Source organism: Capricornis sumatraensis, chromosome 11 (genome assembly GCF_032405125.1).
Source record: "Capricornis sumatraensis isolate serow.1 chromosome 11, serow.2, whole genome shotgun sequence".
NCBI classification, from domain to species: domain Eukaryota; kingdom Metazoa; phylum Chordata; class Mammalia; order Artiodactyla; family Bovidae; genus Capricornis; species Capricornis sumatraensis.
In genome coordinates this window covers 13,512,023-13,534,959 of record NC_091079.1, presented here as the reverse complement: position 1 = coordinate 13,534,959, position 22,937 = coordinate 13,512,023, and the positions used below count along the sequence as shown (strand labels likewise).

Below are 22,937 nucleotides of genomic sequence, written 5' to 3'. Positions count from 1 at the left end.
TGCATGCCATGTAAGAACTCCAATAGTTTAGTACTCTGAAAAATTCCAAGTTTCAAATTATGATGTTGTCATTGCCTAAGGGTTTAAATAAGACACTAGAGAATGTGGCTGGCTCAAATAATCTGATATATAATCCCAACTACCTAAACTTTCAATCAAAATAAAATGAGTACCATGAGCATTTCCAACTCTATTAGGGCCTCACCTTTACTGCAATGAGGTTGCTTGGCTGCAATGCTTTACATCCAATATAGGAATATGTAACAGAATTCAGTGAGTAAATCTGTACAGATGCATGATGGAAATCCTAATATTGGAGGCAAATAGAGTAAAAGTATTCAGAGGCACCATAAAAAGTATGCATGCATGCTAATTCACATCAGTCATGTCTGACTCTTTGGAGCACCAGGCTCCTCTGTCCATGGGATTCTGCAGGAAAGAATTCTGGAGTGGGTTGCCATTTCTTATATTCCAGGGGATCTTCTCTACCCAGGAATCAAGCCCACATCTCTTAAATCTCCTGGATTGGCAAATGGGTTCTTTTCTACTAGCACCACTTGGGAAACCCCTAAAAGTTAAGAGGTAGTAAGTTGGTGATGGACAGGGAGGCCTGGCGTGCTGCGATTCACGGGGTTGCAAAGAGTCGGACACGACTGAGCGACTGAACTGAACTGAATGAATATCAAGGTATTCTGTTATTGTTCTCATTCAGAACACCATGTAAAATCTTGCCATAATGTTTCTCTATTTCAGGATCTGAAATCCACTTTAGAAAATGTTTTAAATTATATATCTAGGAACTGGCTAACAATTAACTTGTTGATGTTATAGATTCAGAGTTTCCCACAGACAGAAGAATCTACATATATGGTAACTGACCTGGACAGTCCCATCCTGCAACTCTGCTCCTGTACTCACATCATATGCAGAATTTCTTGTAATTTTTTTTCAAGTTTAACAAAGTACTTTCATTTATAATAATAGTAGAGTTTTATGAATTTCCACTTTATGCTTCCAACTTCTGCCATAGTCTTACTAATAATGTGAAACATTTGTACACCAAACAAATTTCTCAATTTTACAACCAGTCAAAATAAAGATAAAAACTATCAGTTCCAAATTTTCTAACTCTTTCTAGACATAAAGACATGTCTTTCAAGAATGATGTGAATGTACACCCATGGTGGATTCATGTTGATGTATGGCAAAACCAATAAAACATTGTAAAGTAATTACAATTACTCCAATTAAAATAAATAAATTTATATTTTAAAAAGGTAAAGAAAAAAAAAAGAATGATGTGAAAGATTCTTACTTTTACAAAATGATTTCTACTCAGAGGTGAGCCTCTTAATACACAGCTAAGTGCTTCTATTCTTTAGGCCAGTAGGAGAAGTATTTTATGCTGTGGCAAGTGGAGGAAATATGCTATACTAACCAGCACATGCATAGACCCTGACTTGGCATTTGAATTACAGGAAGTACCAAGCCTACAGCTGAGAGAGTCAGAGAAAGCATGAGAAATTACAGACCAGGTGTATATGGAACACCTGGGAAATGTGGCTTCAGTAGTCCTGTCTTTGAACCTCTAAGAATCTAAATTTTTTAGGTATTATAACTGAAGGTAAGTACCTAAATACTATTGCTTCAGGGGTTTTGTCTTTTACTCAGTGATATGAGATTGCTCATTTACTTTTACTGATTATAAAGTTCTTAAAAAAGATTACAATAAATCTATCAGACAGTAAGTTGCTAAAATTACAAATGTGAACATTTGTAATGCAAAATAACACATGCGTTTGTTTCTAAAAATGTTGAGGATAAATGAATAACTTTCTCCAAATGTATGCTGAAATTGATTGTCCACCATGGACATCAAGTTACATCACTGATCACAAGACCACAAGAAACAAAAATCTCAAATAGACAATATTAATATCTAATTCCTATTAAGCATTACTTTAAAATGATTGTACTTGAAGGATTTAGCATAGGGATTTGCATATAGGGAAAGCATGACTTTTCATTGGGATCAAATTACTATTCTAAATCAACTCTATTTATTTTGATTAAAAGGTTTTCTTTTAATCAATTTACAGAATTAGAAGTGATAGCTGCTAGGTGTTAACTTCATGAGCAGCAGAGCACTTCTGCAAATAGTTTTATTTGTCAGGCTTATATTCATATCATCACATAGTTAAATAGAAAATTAGAGATTTCTAATTTTGGCTATATTTTATATTTTGAAATTCAGTGTGGTTAATACTATCTTCAGATATTACTGTAATAGTATACTTTAAAAAAATTGAAGAGAATACTATCTTTATAGTGACTGCATGAATACATGCTTTAATAAGGCATACTGTAATAGTAAATGCAATGATACTCTTGAATTAAGAAACCTCCAGAGCAGAAATGTACATGCAATTGATAAATAATCAGACAACATAAACTTTTTTGCGTCACAACAACCTCAGATTGTAGAAAAGTATGGAAACTTTTCAAATTCATTTAAATGTCATATAGGGAAATGATCCCCTTTGGACCTATATATGTTCTCTTCGGAACTTAATTCTTCTAATTGACTGGGTGCATGTGGGGTGCTCTCACTTCAGTCGTGTCCAACTCTTTGCGATGCTGTGGACTCTACCCTGCCAAGCTCCTCAGTCCATTGAACTCACCCAGCAAGAATACTGAAGTGAATTGCCATGTCCTCCTCCAGGGGATCTTCCTGACCGAGGAATCAAACTTGTGTCTCCTACTGCAGGTGGATTCTTCACTGCTGAGCCACTAGGGAAGCCAATGAACCAGGTACTTTATATTTAAAATATTAGACTTAACCATTGATATTATAAGCCCTGAATTCATTTACTTTTGAGTAATGAGATGTTAGAAGTAGTTGATTATAAGGATGCCAGTTTTATTCTCATCTAATTGCAGTTCCATAGACTTTTAGCCATGACTCTTGAGTCCTTGGGCTTTCCTTTTGGCTCAGCTAGTAAAGAATCTGCCTGCAATGTGGGATATCTGGGTTCGATTCCTGTGTTGGGAAAATCCCCTGGAGAAGAGAAAGGCTACCCACTCCAGTATTTTAGCCTGGAGAATTCCATGGACGGTATAGCCCATGGGATTGCAAAGACCTGGGCATGACTGAAGGGCTTTCCCTTCACTCACTTCTGTCCTCATGGGATCCAATACTATCATTAAGGAAGAGAATTTAAGATTTTATTATTAAAAATCACAGAAAGAATTTATTCATCTTTTTTCTTAGAAGCCTCTCATGTATTTATAATTTAAATATTCTCCTTTACCCTCAGTGACATAACACTGACCATTGCTTTTTACATATTATGCTCCTCTCATACAAAGATAGCTTTATGCATAATCATATAAGCAATTTTCCACATCTTGACTGGTAAACTAGATTTCCTCAGCTAACTCATCAATGAGATTTTCTAATATCCCCTGCTCACTAACCAGAATGCTTCAGCATACGCACACTGCCCTGAAGAGCCTCAAGGACCAACAGTTATACTTATCTGAGGGTGATCTAGCTACAACATTTGGAGACTGCTGATCCATAACATTTCTTGTATGTTCATTTGGAACAATTCTGCTAGTCAATAAAGACTAAGCTGAAATCATTAGTATATGGATCAGTCCCCACCCCCTGCCCCAGAAGCCCTAGAATTGAAAAATCCAACATGACTAAACAAAAGCCCCAATCTTCACTTGCTGGAGTCCCCATGACCAATGGAAAAACAGTCCTGGATATTCCCCTGATACAGCAAGGAACTCTCACCATCGGACAGTACATGATGAACATGAAAATATACCTGCAACAGGGGCTTTCTCTTTCATTCATACTTAGTGATCCAGAAAACAAGGTTTATAAATCACCTAAAATTGTCATTTACTGTGTTGGAACTAAAGATATTAAATTGAATTAAACAGAATGGTTCCTATCCTTCTTATTTACAATTGTTGTTCGATTGCTTAGTTGTGTCTGACTCGTTGCAACCCCGTGGACTACAGCACACCAGGCTTTCAGGTCCTTCACCATCCTCCAGAGCTTGTTCAAACTCATGTCCATTGAGTCAGTGATACCATCCAACCATCTTATCCTCTGCCGTCCCCTTCTCTTCTGCTTTCAGTCTTTCCCAGCATCAGGATCTTTTCTAATCAGTTGGCTCTTCTCATCAGGTGGCCAAAATATTGGAGCTTCAGCTTCAACATCAGTCCTTTCAATGTTTAGTAAGAGTTAATTTCCTTTAGGATGGACTGATTTGATCTCTGTGGAGTCCAAGGGACTCTCAAGAGTCTTATCCAACTCTAAAGCTCAAAAGCATCAATTCTTCAGCACTCAGCCTTCTTTATAGTCCAATGCTTACATCTATACATGACGACTGGCAAAACCATAGCTTTGACTAGACACACCTTGGTCAAAAAAAGTGATGTCTCTACTTTTTAATACACTATCTAGGTGTGTCATAGCTTTTCTTCCAAGGAACAAGTATCTTTTAATTTCATGGCTACAGTCACCATCTGCAGTGATTTTGGAGCTCAAGAATGAGAATTCTGTCACTGTTTCCATTGTTTCCGCATCTACTTGCTATGAAGTGATGAGACCAGATGCCATGATTTTAGACTTTTGAATGTTGAGTTTCAAGCCAGCTTTTTCACTCTCCTCTGTCACCTTAATCAAAAGGTTCTTTAGTTCCTCTTCATTGTCTGCCATAGAGTGATGTCATCTGCATTTCTGAGGTAATTGATATTTCTCCAGAAAAAGTTGATTCCAGCTTGTGCTTCATCCAGCCCAGCATTTCTCATGATGTACTCTGCATATAAGTTAAATAACCAGGACGACAATATACAGCCTTGACGTGCTCCTTTCCCAATTTGGAATCTGTCTGTTGTTTCATATCTGGTTCTAACTGTTGCTCCTTGACTTCCATACAGATTTCTCAGGAGGCAGGTAAGTGGTCTGGTATTACCATTTCTTTAAGAACTGTCCACAGTTTGTTGTGATCCACACAGTCTAAGGCTTTAGCATAGTCAATGAAGCAGAAGTAGTTGTTTTCCCAGAATTCTCTTGCTGTTTCTATGACCCACTGGATTTTGGCAATTTGTCTCTGGTTCCTGGGCACTTTCTAAATCCAGCTTGAATATCTGGGGGTTCTGGGTTCAGATATTTTTGAAGCCTAGCTTGGAGAATTTTGAGCTTTACTTTGCTAGCATGTGAGATCAATGCAATTTTGTGGTACTTTTAACATTCTTTGTTATTTCCCTTCTTTGAAACTGGAATGAAAACTGACATTTTCCAATCTTGTGGACCCTGGTGAGTTTTCCAAATTTGCTGACATATTCAGTGTAGTACTTTAACACCATCATCTTTTAGGATTTGAAATAGCTCAGCTGGAATTCCATCACCTGCACTAGCTTTGTTCGTAGTGATGCTTCCTAAGGCCCACTTGACTTCGGACTTCAAGATGTCTGGCTCTAGGTGAGTGATCACACCTTTGTGGTTATCTGGGTCATTAAGATTTTTTTTGGTATATTTTTTCTGTATATTCTTGCCACCTCTTCTTAGTATCTTATGCTTCTGTTAGGTCGAAACCATTTATATTCTTTATTTTGTCCATCTTTGCATGAAATGTTTCCTAGGTATCTCTAATTTTCTTAAAGAGATCTCTAGTCTTTCCCACTCTATTGTTTTCCTCTATTTCTTTTCATTGTTCACTTCAGAATGTTTTCTTATCTCTCCTTGCTATTCCTTGAAACTCTGCTTTCAAATTGATGTATCTTTCCTTTTCTCCTTTGCGTTTCACTTGTCTTCTTTTCTCAGCTGTTTGTAAGGCGCCCTCAGACAGCCATTTTGCCTTTTTGCATTTCTTTTTCTTGGGGATGGTTTTGATCATCGCCTCCTGTACAATGTCATGAACCTCTATCTGCAGTTCTTCAGGAATTCTATTTATCATTTCTAATCCCTTGAAGCTTTTTGTCACTTCCCCTGTATACTCATAAGATATTTAATTTAGGTCATACCTGAATGCTCTAACAGTTTTCCCTACTTTCTTCAATTTAAGTCTGAATTTTGCAATAGGGAGTTTGTGATCTGAACCACAGTCAGCTCCTGGTCTTGTTTTTGCTGACCATATAGAACTTCTCCATCTTTGGCTGCAAATAATATAATCAGTTCAATTTCTGTATTGACCATCTGGTGATGTCCATGTATATAGTCATCTCTTGTGTTGATGTAATAGGGTGTTTGCTATGACCAGTGAGCTTTCTTGTCAAAACTCTTTTAGCCTTTTTCTTGCTTCATTTTGTACTTCAAGGTCAAGCTTGCCTGTTACTCCAGGTATCTCTTGACTTCTTAATTTTCATTCCAGTCCCCTGTGATGAAAATTACTCTTTTTTTTTTTTTTTTTTTTTTTGGAGTTAGTACTAGAAGGTCTTGTAGGTCTTCATAAATCTGTTCAGTTTCTTCAGCATTGTGATGGGCATAGACTTGGGTTACTGTGATATTGAATGATTTGCCTTGGAAATGAACAGAGATCATTCTGTCATTTTTAGATTGCATCCAAGTACTGCATTTCAGACTCTTGTTAACTAAGTGGGCTACTTCATTTCTTCTAAGAGATTCTTGCACAGTTCAGTTCAGTTCAGTCGCTCAGTTGTGTCCGACTCTTTGCGACCCTATGAATTGCAGCACGCCAGGCCACCCTGTCCATCACCATCTCCTGGAGTTCACTCAAATTCATGTCCATCGAGTCCGTGATGCCATACAGCCATCTCATCCTCAGTTGCCCCTTTCTCCTCCTGCCCCCAATCCCTCCCAGCATCAGAGTGTTTTCCAATGAGTCAACTCTTCGCATGAGGTGGCCAAAGTACTGTAGCTTCAGCTTTAGCATCATTCCCTCCAAAGAAATCCCAGGGTTGATCTCCTTCAGAATGTACTGGTTGGATCTCCTTGCAGTCCAAAGGACTCTCAAGAGTCTTCTCCAACACCAGTTCAAAAGCATCAATTCATCGGCACTCAACCTTCTTCACAGTCCAACTCTCACATCCATACATGACCACAGGAAAAACCATAGTCTTGACTTAACGAACCTTAGTCAGCAAAGTAATGTCTCTGCTTTTGAATATTCTATCTATTATGTAATAGTCATCTAAATTAAATTCACCCATTCTGGTCCATTTTAGTTCAGTGGTTCCTAAATTCCTATCACATAAAAGCCCAAAGAGTGATAACAGAAAATATTAAAATCTAGTATTGCATTTGTTTGTAGGAAGGCAGTAATCTTAACACTAAGTGATGGTAAAGATAATGTGATAGTTAAGCAGGGAAGTGATGTGAAGCTGTTCACATTTAAAATATTTCTTATTGTTAGTTAGGAAGTTAGACATGAGTGTTGGCCTAGCTGAAAAAGATACAAGCTGATCCCAGGAGAGCTCACAGATACAGAAATAACCACACAGATTTTTCCAACTGCTTCACTTGCATCCTAGGCACACAGTGGATACAGATGAACAACTGGTGTTTCTCCAAGTAACCTTAAGCACCCAGGAGCCCACTAATGGTTCATAAATATTCTACATATATATGCATCTTATTGTAACAGACTGAATTATGGGAAGACATAAACAACAGAGTCTGCTGTTATTTAACTTGCAATTGTCAATCTGCCTTTAGCATATGCTCATTTATATTCCCTTTCTTTGATTGGTGGTGGGTACAAGAACTGTATTGCACAGGGCAAAACCAAAAGGAGGAGACGGGAACTATAAACAGGGGAAGCCAAGAAGAAGGAGGAGGAACTCCTCTGGGGTCAGCCTACTCCCATGTCTTGGGAGTGTTTATCTATAAAAGATTTGTCTGCTAGATTTGAACTGGCCTGTAACTTGTCTGTTGTCTTAAACCCTTAGTCCAACATTCCAAATTTCTATTGTGATAAGATAAGAAACAAGGAAGACAAATTAACCAACCTGGCATTTCTACATGGAAAGTTAGCTAAGGAAGAGCATAGATGGGGGAGCATGATGGAGACTTAACAGCATGAGTCAGTAAAGGGGAACATCCCATCTACCTGATGATGTAAAAGAGATCTAATCTCTCTACTTAAAACAAAACTGAGAATTAATATTCCATTTTGAGACATGAAGAGTGATAATTTATGTATTTATATAACAGGTAACACAAAATTAAAATAATCAAAAGTAAAATTGAAAAAATATAATTTCCACATTTTTACTTATTTATATAAAGAGATCTTTGTCACAAAATGAATGTTAGAAAACAGGTAGTGGTATTTTTTTTCTATTTCAAAGGCTTTGTAATTCAAGCATATCTGATTTATATTGATTTTAAATTTAGCACTGAGAGAAAACACTTACATGCTCTCTAACATTGTTAAACATCACAAATAAAATTAGAGGATGAATTATTATTGGTTTTAAGTTGCAAGTTAGATGACTCATCGGTAAGAAAAATAACTCCATGATGATTGACTAGTTTATAATTTGAATTGTAAGCTAGGCATTATGATGTGTTTCCTGTCACAAAATTTGTGGTCTAGCATTAGATTGTGCATTTTTCTCTTGAGCTCAGTTAGGCAACAAAGTATTGAGTCACTTCGTGAATAAAATTCAGGAAGCTTCAGCTGGCATTTTTTCAAATTCTACTCGTTGTGTATTACACTGTATCTCTCACTACAGAACTTTATGTTTCATGACCTGCTTATTACAAACCATATAGTGCCAAAGTTTTCCCACTGTTATGTCCAAACATTGATTTGAATTGTATTTTACAAGTCCTCTTTCCTTCTAGAATAGAAGGTTAATAATAGACAGGGGAGGTAGTCAGAGAGCTTTAATTAAAGTAGTGGTTCTACCAAGACCTAACTCTCTTAAGTCTTGTTATCATGAGAATGTCTAGTGTTTATTTAATGTAGATTTTTGAAGAAGATATTGTTTTATCAGAAAATTGAGTATATATCTGCCCAATGGTCTTATAGACAAATGGCTTCCTTCATAATCACCAATATTTATGCACTGCATATGATCAGATGGGAAATCTCCAAAATATTGAACTTGTCCCATAACCTCAAACATTCTTAATTTTGATAGAGATAATAGCTCTTTGCACACATACAATATCAATGTATGTTTTTTGTAGGTTGTATATTGAATAATATATATTTGCTTATTGCTGTTTTCCTCACTATAAGCTTCATGAAAGTAGTAATGATATTTTTTTTTAAATCACTAAAACCCTAGATCTATAAGCATTATTTACACTCAGCACAAAATGGATATCCCTAAATTGGGCTAGATGCTTAAGGAAAGTATTTTCGAGAACTTAGAGCAAAATAATACATTTTAAAAAATACATTTTAGCATATCATAGAATCACATAGTCTACAATAAATTATTTAGTGGAAATTCTGTTTCTTAAATCTGAAAATAGAATAAATGCAGAAGAAAATTTTCTACTACATATACAAAGGTAAAAATATATAGAACTTTTTTTTTTTTTTTTTCAATTTGAACCATTGTAGGCCTGGAACTGTGGACAGAAAAGAAAAAAATAAAGTATTGATGAATGCAAGAAAAACTTTTAAAAATAAAAATAATACATTAACAGAACATTAAAAAGTCTCTATCCATATTTCTAGGATAAAATTTTGTATAGATTTTCAGTGAATAAAAATGAAAAATGCATCCCAATGTAAGGTATACATGCTTAGGTTAAAATATTACACGTGGTATATATTCTACTACTGAAATAAGACTTCATCTTTTTTATATGTAAATGATCTGTTTAAGGAATAACCTCAGTTATTGTTCCAATAGATATTTATGCCTAATGGAAGTGTTCCACCAATTCTTATACTTGGAATAAGTAATAGTACCTACTGTCAGCCAAGTCAACAATATTCCAGACCTTAATGAAAAATGACCTTTAACCACAGACACACTCTAAAGTGCTGATGGCAGCATAACATTAGAAATGAGGGCTTTGAGAAATCCAATAGTGCAAAGAGCAGTGAGATGATGCAAAGCAACCTAACTAATCATATCAACAAGAAATGGAGGAAAATTATGCTAGGTTAGACAAGCCTTGAGTTGATACCCTTTGCTCAGATACATCCTTCACTGTAATGATTAAGTGAGGATGGAAAGACCATAGGGAAATATGGTAGACTGAACAATGGTCTCCCATTTCCTATCCTAATCTTTGGTACCTGTGAAATCGTTACTTTAAATGACTTTGCAGATATCCTCAAACTAAGAATTTTGAGATTGGGAGATTATTGTTATGGATTATCTGACTTGACCCAATGTAATCAACTATGTCCTTATAAGACAGTTGGGAAGGTCCAAAAATAATAATAATAATAAAATCCAAGGCTTTATCTAGTTGCAGCAAAGGGTGGCTACTCTTCATTGCACTTCATGGGCTTCTCATTGGAGTGATTTCTCTTGTTGTGGAGCACAAGCTCTAGGTAGGCAGGCTCAGTAGGGGTGGCACACAAGCTTTGATCTCCCAAGGCATGGGGAATCTTTCTGTCTAAGGATCAAACCTGTGTTGCCAGCTTTGGCAGGCAGATTCATATCCACTCTACCACCAGGGAAGTCTTGAAAATTTTGACCTGAAAATTATGTGGAATAATTGCAAGGAAACCAACTTTAAATGAGTTAATAACTGAAAATGGCAGTTATTATAGGAAATATTCCAAGTATTCAGAAACTAAAGCAGAAATAATATCTATCATAAATATGCATTGCATTCCCTTCTGCCTTGCCCACACAAATAGACAACTGACAAATAATGATGAACCACTGGACATATATCTGGAGAAATCCATCATCTGAAAACATACATGCGCCCCAATGTTCATTGCAGCTCAATTCACAATAACCAAGATATGGAAAGAAACTAAATGTCCATAAAATGAATGGATAAAGAAGATTCTGTGCACATACACAATGAAATGTTATTTTGTTTACATTTCATAAAAAATGAAATAGTAATTGCAGCAGTTGGACTATAAAGAAAGCTGAGTATCAAATAATTGATGCTTTTAAACTGTGTTGTTGGAGAAGACTCTTGAGAGTCCCTTGGACTGCAAGGAGATCCAACTAGTCCATCCTAAAGAAGAACAGTCCTGGGTGTTCATTGGAAGGACTGATGTTGAAGCTGAAACTCCAATCCTTTGGCCACCTGATGTGAATAGCTGACTCATTGTAAAAGACCCTGATTCTGGGAAAGATTGAGGGCAGGAGGAGAAAGGGACAACAGAGGATGAGATGGTTGGATGGCATCATTGACTTGATGGACATGGGTTTGGGTGGACTCTGGGAGTTGGTGATGAACAAGGAGGCCTGGCGTTCATGGGGTCCCAAAGAGTCAGACACGACTGAGTGACTGAAGTGAACTGAACTGAACAGAACTGAACTGAATTGAAGCAGCATGGATAGTCTTAGAGATTATCATACCAAGTGTAGTAAATCAGATAGAGAAATATGAATATCATATGATAACCCTCACATATAGAACCTTAAAAAAATGATACAAATGAATTAATTTACAGAATAGAAATAGACTCAGAAAACAAATTTATGGTTAGCAAGGAGGAAGGAATGGGAAGGATAAGTTAGAGATTTGGAATTGAAATATATATAATAGAATATATTATACAATATATTGTATACAATATATTATGCAACACAATTATCCATTTGAGTGCAGAGTTCCAAAGAATAGCAAGGAAATATAAGAAAGCAAAGAAAAAGAAAAAGAAAAGAAAAGAAAAGAAAGAAAGAAAGAGAAAGCCTTCCTCAGTGATCAATGCAAAGAAATAGAGGAAAACAATGGAAGGGAAAGATTAGAGACCTCTTCAAGAAAATTAGAGATACCAAGGGAACATTTCATGCAAAGATGGGCACAATAGAGGACAGAAATGGTATGGACCTAACAGAAGCAGATGATATTAAAAGGAGGTGGCAAGAATACATAGAAGAACTACACTAAAAAGATCTTCATGACTCAGATAATCATGAGGGTGTGATCACTAGCCTAGAGCCAGATATCCTGGAATGTGAAGTCAAGTGGGCCTTAGGATGCATCACTACGAACAAAGCAAGTGGAGGTGATGGAACTGCAGTTGAGCTCTTTCAAATCCTAAAAGATTATGCTGTGAAAGCATTGCACTGAATATGTCAGCAAATTTGGAAAACTCAGCAGTGTTCACAGGACTGGAAAGGTCAGTTTTCATCCCAATCCCAAAGAATTATTTATATATTGAGGGCACTCAGTCGTGTCCGACTCTCTGTGACCCTATGGACTGTATATATAGCCCACCAGGCTCCTCAATCCATGGGATTCTCCAGGCAGGAATACTGGAGTGAGGGCGCCATGTCCTTTTCCAGGGGATTTTCCTGGCCCAGGGATCAAACCCAGGTCTCCCACATTGCGGGCAGACAATTTACCCTCTGAGCCACCAGGGAATCCCAAAGAAAGGGAATGGCAAAGAATGCTCAAAATATCGCACAATTGCACTCATCTCACACACTAGTAAATAAATGCTCAAAATTCTCCAACCCAGGCTTCAACAATATGTGAACTGTGAACCTCGGTGTTCAAGCTGGTTTTAGAAAGGGCAGAGGAACCGGAGATCAAATTGTCAACATCTGCAGGATCATGGAAAAAGAAAGAGAGAGAGAGAGAAAAAAAAAAAATCTATTTCTGCTTTATTGACTATGCCAAAGCCTTTGACTGTGTGGTCCACAACAAACTCTGGAAAATTCTTCAAGAGATGGGAATACAAGATCATCTGACCTGTCTCTTGAGAAACCTATATGCAGATCAGGAAGCAACAGTTAGAACCAGACATGGAACAACAGACTGGTTCTAAATGGGGAAAGGAGTAAGTCAAGGTTGTATATTGTCACCCTGCTCATTTAACTTATATGCAGAATACATCATGAGATACTCTGGGCTGGACAAAGCATAAACTGGAATCAAGATTGCCGGGAGAAATATCAGTAACCTCAGATATGCAGATGACCTCACCCTTATGGCAGAAAGTGAAGAGGAACTAAAGAGCTTTTTCATGAAAGTGAAAGATGACAGTGAAAAAGTTGGATTAAAATGCAATATTTAGAAAACTAAGTTCATGGTATCTGGTCCCATCACTGCATGGCAAATAGATGGGGAAACAATGGAAACAGTGTCAGGGTTTATTTTCGGGGGCTCCAATATCACTGCAGATGGTGATTGCAAGCCGTGAAATTAAAAGATGCTTGTTCCTTGGAAGAAAATTTATGACCAATCTAGATAGCATATTAAAAAGCAGAGATGTTACTCTGCTAAGAAATGTCCGTCTAGTCAAGTCCATGGTTTTTTGAGTAGTCATGTATGGATGTGAGAGTTGGACTATAAAAAAAGCTGAGTGCTGAAGAATTGATGCTTCTGAATGGTGATGTTGGAGAAGACTCTTGAGAGTCCTTTGGACTGCATAGAGATTCAAGCAGTCCATCCTAAAGGAAATCAGTCCTGATTATTCATCGGAAGGATTGATGCTGAAGCTGAAACTCCAATACTTTGCCCACCTTGATACAAAGAACTGACTCATTGGAAAAAAAAACCCTGATGCTGGGAAAGATCGAAGGCATGAGGAGAAAGGGCAGACAGAGTATGAGATAGTTGGATGGTATCACCGACTTGATGAACATGAGTTTGAGTAAACGCCGAGATTTGGCGATGGACAGGCAGGCCTGGTGTGCTGCAGTCCATGGGGTCACAAGAAGTTGGGCATGACTGAGATACTGAACTGAACTGAATACCATGTATAAAAAGAACCTAATGTATAGGACAGTGACTCTACTCTATATTATGTAAAATATATGAAAAACTATATAAATAACTGAATAACTTTGCTATAGACTTGAATCTAACAAAACACTGTAACTCAACTATATTGAGTTGTCTATTGTAACTCAACTATATTTCAATTTTTAAAAAATGATGAGCCAGAAATACTCTAATTTTTATCATGGCATTCATGAGGAACTCTCATTTCATTCCATTTTCCTCCTGGTTCTTGATACTTAACTTAGTTATTCATTTCACTTCTGATTCTTCCCATAGGGCATTGCATTGACATTTGCCTTCTCTATTTTATTCTCAATGCTTTGCTTCCTGAAGACTGAATCTATTTAACCATTCCAGCTCTTACTACAGTCACAGTACTCTGTTCCATTTTAAAGCCAGACCTCAGAGATTCCAAGATCCACTATCCTTCATCCTTCATTAAGGAGACTTCTGGCAAGTAGTGTATGTGTAAAGCTTAGAGGACATTTTTTTCTTAACTCCAGCACAGGTCAAATATTTATTAGCACAGTGGGTTTCATTTGGCATTCTTAACTGTATCATGATAGAGAGAATTTGGAAAGAGACCAAAGAGAAGTAATAAAAATGATTAACAACCTAGGAGAAAAGACCAAAGAAACCAGGTCGCTAGAGCCTGAGGACAAGAATGTTAGTGCTTAGGCAGAGATGGAAACAGCATCAACAGTGATGAAAAACAAGTATTCTTTCCAGGATGTACACTGGGTACAGAATTCATGGCAAAGTGCCTGGCTCAAGAAATGATGTCTTGATTTAATGGATTGTGATAGTTAGACCTCTTTGTGGTTTTTTTTTGAGGCTGTGATCTTTTCTTTATTAAGGGCTTGCACCTTAGCAGACAATTCTCCTGCAGTGTGTTAGGAAAGGTAAAGAAAGATATCTACAGTATTTGGAGCCTTTGTGATCACAGTAAAGAGTACTTTCACAGAATAGGTATCCATAAGTATCCATAATATTTCACTGAATAGATGTAGTTTGGCAACTGGTATGGGTGGAGATAGTCTCACAATTAAAAAAAAAAAAAAAATGTCCATTCTTACCTAAATATCTTGAGCTTCAAACTACCTTGAAGTTATTAATCCACTACAAAGTCCATATGGGTCATGGCTTTTAAAATGTCTCCAATGTGCTCTTAACCTTAGGGGAAAATCCATTGATATCAAATGGCATAATGTTTGAAAAAGGCAATGAAGGACATATTAAACCTAAAAATTGTTTTTTTTTTTTATATATAACATTATGAAAAAAATTTTAAAATGTTTAACCTTGACTATTGGCTTGAAACATGGGAGTTTCATTGTATTCAGTGTCTACTTAAAGAAAGCATCAATATGTTTGCAATATCAGTCTTAGTACCCCATATTAAAGTGCTTGAGCATCCATTTGTGTGAAGAGAAGCAAAGAATAATAGGAAACATTTTACTCATTGATTATTTAATTATATTAATTTCATACTCAACATATTCATGAGGTATTGATGCTATTTCTGAATACGTAATTATAGCTATATGCATGGTTTTCTAACAAGCAATTTAATATTTACACTTTTTTTTTTTTTTACAAAATATTCCTATGAGGATATTTTATGAATTTTGTCCTAGGCTTATAGAGATCACATGAGTGCTCATGTAATTCGTTCTATGCTTAAATCTACTGTATGACATTTGAAGTAACATCAATAGTGAAGGGAGAACTGTGCAAAAAGAGTTATGGAAATCCTGTATGATGTTAACAGCATCTTTTTGTAGTACCTTTTCATTTATTACTACCATGTAGCAAAGCTGACATTAATACATTTTGAATGTTAGTGCAGTTGCACAAAAGTCCTACTACTAAAGAGCTTTAGAAATCAGAATTTGGATCCTTCTGAAGATCTAATAAAATGCTAATAAAACATAATTTCATAAATCTCTTCAATGCTTAACAATATCAGATTCAAGTAAAATTCTCCTTAATATTACAAAGTTTATTTTATCTTGGTTTAATTTAGATGAAAAATGACACCTATTGACCTTGATAAATGTATGCTTGGTGCATGTCTGACACTTTGGAACCCAATGGACTATGGCCCACCAGGCTCCGCTGTCCATGGGATTCTTCAGGCAAGAATACTGAAGTGGGTTACCATGCCCCTCTCCAGGGTACCTTCCCAACCCAGGGATTGAACCTGCATTCCCTGCATTGGCAGGTTTTGCTTTGTTTTGTTTTAACCACCAGTGCCACCTGCAAGGCCTGTATACTTGGTAGTCATACATATTATATCTAGGTGACAAACTCCCTAGAGTCTTAGTTATGGTTTAGTTATGTTTAGATGGCTTAGTTATGGCATGAGTATTTAGAAGATAAGTGAGCGCTCTTGTAAGCTCTCAGGTTCTCTGTGTCTATTTGTGAAGAGAGTTTGAATTAGAAAATAAGAAAAAACATAATAGAGACAAATCTACTGAATTATGTATTAAGTCCTTAATATGTAATGGTTTGGTTAGTTGATGAGAGTAAAACAATGAAAAAAGTAAAAATATTACTAATCACTTAAAAGAGCATACACAGCTGGGAAAATAAAGCATGCATGAATTAAGCCATCAGTTAGCTGCTAACACCTACTATGGGCAAGGGATATAGAGAAATCCCCTCCATTTTCTCATTGAATCTTGGCCATAACATTTTCTGATATTTTTTATTATTATCATTTTAAAGATTAAAAACCTGAGGTTAATTTTTGTAAGATCACAATACTGGTAATTACTGGATCTGATTTTTAAGCACAATTGTGTCTGGTTGCTGGGATCTCTTTACACTGCACTTATCAATTGAGTGATAATTTTCAATTATCATGGAAATTATAGCATAGGGAAGGACAATCCTTCTACTGGTATGTAAGTTCAACTCACGTTACCCATGGGCTTCATTTCCATACCTGCCTAGCAACAGGATAGTTTCTGGGAGTTCATGAACTTTCCTTTCATTTCTAAAATTCAATGATTCTAAAATTCCATGGCCCTCATATAGACTAGATTGATAGGCATGGTATTTTTTAAAGAAGCAAGAGCCAAGTTGATTCTTGAAGGGTAGGGAAAACCATGGAAAACCATTCCTTTGTGGTTTAGGGGAGAGAAAGAATCCAAGTTCAGGCACAAGAAGCATGGGAAAGAGGTACTAATAGCTTGATCAACATGTATTTGTTGGAGTAGAAGCTGAGGCAGTTGGCTAGGAAATGTGCAGTCCCACTTAAGAAAGGTTTGAGAGGAAGGATGAGGAATGTGAGGAAGGTGCTTTTCATTCATGTAATGATCGAGGAATATTACAGTCCTCAAAGTGAAATGGAGAAGATTTAAGATAATTATTCCTAAATCAAGTAGGAGACAAAGAGAAATGAATATAAGGCCCTTAGATTTCATGTATAGAAATCAGTAGTGTCTCAAAGTTATTCCTCAGGACTTCATGCTCTGCATTCTGAAATAACTGTGTTTTTATGTCTTGCTTAGTTTACTAAATATATATACATAATAAAATATAACCAGCCTTTCTCCAGGATTCTATTTCTGATACTTTTTGTCTAAAGCGGTAGCAATCTCTAACCTCCATTTATTATTTCCCACATATTGCCTCAGATCATTGTTTAGGTTTTCAACAGTCACTTTCACTGTGGAGGCTCCTTTTAATTCAACCTTCCTTTTTCACACATCTTCAGGTGATTTGTAAGCTTAATCCATCCTCAGCACTAATGAAAATTCAACCATGGTATATTCACAACTGCTTTCTATTAGTCATGTTTTGTTCTATACATTCAGACAAAGATCACTGAATAAACACTTGTGATTTTAACTCCACTTAATCATCATACTAGCTATGTAATTTCAAACTGATAAATGTTGATATCAACATAGCAGGCAATTGAGCATTTTCTTATGCCAAGATCAATAGATTTCGTGTCTTAACCATAGCATATATACAAGGACCTCATATCTAAATACAGTCGTTTGAGAACCACTTACTATTTTAAATACAAAAATTTACAACTGCATTTCACTGGTATTTAGGAAAAATAGTTATTGGATGACATTTTTATTTTACTTGCACTTAGAAATATTTTAGTAGTTACTAAAATATTTTACATGGTATCTCATTTTGTACAAATGAATTTCATTTAGACTATGTTTTACATTATTTTACTAGACTTTTAGTAGGCTTTTAGGGTTCTCAGATAGTGACAATAATGTGTCATTCTCAATAAACTGCTCTTAAAGCAGATGAGTTCTCTCTATTCTCTTGAGATACTCATAGCATAACGCAGAAGGTGTCAGGAATAAATAACTTTCTATCCAATCAAATAAAATTTCTCATTTGAAATTTTGATACTTTTCCTATGCTGCTTATGATTCTAATAAGAGCAAATCAAGAGTGCATTTTCTCAACAGGAGTGAAAATTATCTTAGATGTGGCAGTTTAATAAGTTGACATAATAATGTAGGGGCTTCAAATCCTTAACATCCCCCGTGTATCAGCTGTTAAACAAACAAAGTTAAATCTTATGGTTTTAGATATTGGCAATTGAATAATCTTACTAAATGGAAAAAAAAAATTCTGTCACTTTTATGAGCACAAAACTAAATTCCTCTGAAAAATAATGTTGAGAAGCAAGAAAAAAATTATAATTCAAGTTATGTGCTATATTTTTCTACTTGTTGGGGAAATCATACATATCTGTAGCAGCTTCAGTCAAAATGACCCAGGTAATTCCAAAGAATAAAACATTTTATTGATTGGAATAAATTTCTTATCAATATTTTATTGATAAGTTATCTGAAAATGGTTCTCTATAATAATAATTTCCAAAGATTTAATTTAGTCATACCATTTCATTAATCCAACTGTCAAAAAAATCAGTTGGTATACCTAGCGATATTTCTTCAAAATTTATGTGTTTGAATGATGGTGTATGAAAATGTTAGTGTTTCAGTCGTTCTCCACTCTTTGTGACCCCATGGACTGCAGCCCACCAAACTCCTCTATAAATGGGGTTTTTCAGGCAAGGATACTGGAGCAGTTTGCCATTTCTTTCTCCAAAGGATCTTCCCAACCCAGGGATAGAACCTGGGTCTCCTGCGCTGCAGGCAGATTCTTTACTGACTGAATTATCAAGGAAGCCCTGTATGTATTGGTATGTATTTGATATAGAATAACCATCTCAAGATCACTGCAGATGGTGATTGCACCCATGAAATTAAAAGACGTTTACTCTTTGGAAGGAAAGTTATGACCAACCTAGATAGCATATTCAAAAGCAGAGACATTACTTTGCCAACAAAAGTTAGTCTAGCCAAGGCTATGGTTTTTCCCGTGGTCATGTATGGATGTGAGAGTTGGACTGTGAAGAAAGTTGAGTGCCGAAGAATTGATGCTTTTGAACTGTGATGTTGGAGAAGACTCTTGAGAGTCCTTTGGACTGCAAGGAGATCCAACCAGTCCATTCTAAAGGAAATCAGCCCTAGGTGTTCTTTGGAAGGAATGATGCTAAAGCTGAAGCTCCAGTACTTTGGCCACCTCATGCAAAGAGCTGACTCATTGGAAAAAACCCTGAAGCTGGGAGAGATCGGGGGCAGGAGAGGGGACGACAAAGGATGAGATGGCTGGGTGGCATCACCGACTCGATGGACATGAGTTTGGGTAAACTCTGGGAGTTGGTGATGGACAGGGAGGCCTGATGTGCTGTGATTCATGGGGTCGCAAAGAGTCAGACATGACTGAGCAACTGAACTGAACTGAACCATCTCAAAGTTACCAATTCGGTGATTTACTACCCATTCTCAAGATGTGTCACTATGCCTTACTGTACTGAGAATTAAAATAAACAAAAAAATTAATTGAAAAGCTTGCATGTTCACATAAGTATTCGAAAGCTGTGCAATCACTCTAATTTGATGCTATCCAGCCCTCTTCAAGGTCTAAAAACATGCCCTCAAGGAAAAATCTGAATCTTGAGAATGCACTACTTTCCAGCCAAAAAAGTAAATGTAGCCAAATTGTTCTCTAGTTTTCTGACTTTTGTTTCACATGGTCTTAAGTGTCTTGTACAGAAATTATTTTTTTTTCCAATTTCAAGGAAGAAAATCTTGAGTTTATATCAGCATAGAAAATTACAGCCTATTGGAGAACCCATCACGTTAAGGGTGCATAAATTTGATAAAGACCCCATCTTCATTTCCACCAGATTGACACTTCTCTAATTAGACAAATCTGCTCATCAAACATGATTAGATTATGCAATAATTGTATGTAATTAGTAGAGCTTTGTCATAGGAAATATCTATCCAAGGCCTTGTCCAGTTGGGGAATACACTACTTATCCAGCTGCTTTCTAAAATCACACTAAGTCTTCATTTCTAAAAAATTTACAATAATGTGGGTTTGAGCCACTGTTACAATGCAGAGAATTTAAATGATGTCAATATGGTGGCTAATGGTGATTCTGTTTCACTTTCTGGATTTCAGAGGTAAATGATGTGAAATATCATAGTCGTGTGTAAAAAACTTTCTCATAAAAATACATTGTTGCTTTCTTTTTTCTTATTTCATCAAATGTTAAACTTTTTTTCTCATTTATTTCTTTTTTTTTTAGATTTTATTGTTTTTTTCTTTTTACTTTACAATATTAAAAAAATACATTGTTGCTTCATAGCAAATATTTTGCCAATTAACAATAGGTATACTATAGAGTCGGAGAAGGCGATGGCATCCCACTCCAGTACTCTTGCCTCGAAAATCCCATGGACAGAGGAGCCTGGTAGGCTCCAGTCCATGGGGTCATGAAGAGTTGGACACGACTGAGCGACCTCACTTTCACTTTTCACTTTTCACTTTTATGCATTGGAGAAGGAAATGGCAACCCACTCCAGTGTTCTTGCCTGGAGAATCCCAGGGACTGGGGAACCTGGTGGGCTGCCGTCTATGGGGTCGCATAGAGTCAGACACGACTGAAGTGACTTAGCAGCAGCAGCAGCATACTATAGAGTTTGTTATCAGGCTAGAATTCAGTGCCAACTACTAACCAGCTATGAGGCCATAGGAAACATAGTTAATCTCTTTTCTTGTTTTCTTGGTTACATAGTAACTATGTGAAAGTGATGTAAGGTTTACATGACTTTACACGTGCTTTACAGTGATCTACAATGATGCCAGCCACTTCTGAACCAATCAGCATATCTTGGCTTGCATCATCATTACATATATGAGGTCTTCTTCTTCTAAATACATTTGTAAAACCTATTTTCTGGCCTATAATTTTCTATTTTTGATACATTTCACTTCAAATTTCTGTGACTTTATCAATAGCAGGATATTGTTATCAAATTTTTCACAAGAGTGTTACAATCAATATAAAAATTGTCTCATACTATACAGGAATGTACAACATATTAAGAAAAATAAATGGTCTCAAATACTCATTAGTATATATCTTGTAAATGTTCCTATAATAATTATATTCAGTTTGGGGGGTGGAGTCAAATAGTCTGCATCACAACTAAGCACATCTGACACTGTGATTCAAGTATAGCCACAGAAAATGTGCCCATGAATGAACTAAGTCATAGTAGGCCTACATACAGTTGCTTGAATAACCCTGGGCTTGAGAAAGGGCACTAGTGGTAAAGAAACCACCTGTCAATACACAAGACATGAGATGCAGATTCGATCCCTGGTTTGGGAAGATCCCCTGGAGGAGGGTGTGGCAATCCACTACAGTATTCTTGCCTGGAAAATCCTATGGGCTGAAGACCCTTGTGGTCTATGATCCTTAGGGTTGCAAGGAGTTTGCATACAACTGAAGCAACTTAGCACCCATGCACAGGCTAGACACAACCTGAGAGATGGAAACAAACAAACAAAAAGTACTGAATCCAAAATTCACTGGATCATAACGAAGGCAAGGGAATTCTAGAAAAACATCTACTTTGCTTCCTTGACTACTCAAAAGCCTTTAATTGAATGAATCACAACAAAGCATGGAAAATTCTTAAAGAGATGGGAATACCAGATCACTTTACCTGTCTCCTGAGAAACTTGTGTGCAGATCGAGGCAACAGTTAGAACCTTACGTGGAACAACTGACTGGTTCAAAACTGGGAATGGAATACATCAGGCCTGTATACTGCCACTCTGCTTATTTAACTTAAGTGCAGAGTACATCATGTGAAATACTAGGCCAGATGAATCAAAAGCTAGAATCAAGATTGCCTAAAGAAATATCAACAACCTCAGATATGTAGATGACACCACTCTACTGGAAGAAAGTGAAGAAGAACTAAAGTGCCTCTTGATGAAAGTGAAAGAGGAGACTGAAAAATCTGGCTTAAAACTCAACATTCAAAAAACTAATATCATGGCATCTGGTCCCATCACTTCATGTCAAATAGAAGAGGAAAAAGTGGAAACAGATTTTATTTTGATGGGCTCCAAGATCACTGAAGATGGTGATTACAGCCATGAAATTAAAAGATGCTTGCTTCTTGGAAGGAAAGCTGTGACAAACCTAGACAACATATTAAAAAGCAGAGACATCACTTTGCCGACAAAGGTCCATGTAATCAAAGCTATGGTTTTTCCAGTAGTCATACAAGGCTGTGAGAATTGGATCATAAAGAAAGCTGAGCACTTAAGAATTGATGCTTTTAAATTGTGATGTTGGAGAAGACTCTTAAGAATCCCTTGGACTGCAAAGAGATCAAGTCAATCAATCCTAAAGGAAATCAACTCTGATTTCCATCAAAGACCAAAAATTGGGCAGTGTCCCAACCCCTGAAATTCCAGCCCCTTTACCAAAATAGTTGGAATAATGCTCCCACTCATTAGCCTATGAAATTATCCATCCCATAAAAGCTAACCACACCACATTTCAAGGCCACACTCACCTTCTGCGATGGCCCACCCTCTGTCTGTGGAGTGTGTTTCTCTCTGAATAAAATCAATTTCTTACTTATCACTCTGTCTCTAACCAAATTCTTTCTCTGATGATACACAAAGAAGT

At 36.5% G+C, this 22,937-nt stretch overlaps 1 pseudogene; it reads right to left on the bottom strand.

Moving 5' to 3' along the window:
• LOC138088721 (actin-related protein 2/3 complex subunit 2 pseudogene) overlaps window positions 1-22,937 on the bottom strand; it is a 61,401-nt pseudogene that overhangs the window by 5,694 nt on the left and 32,770 nt on the right.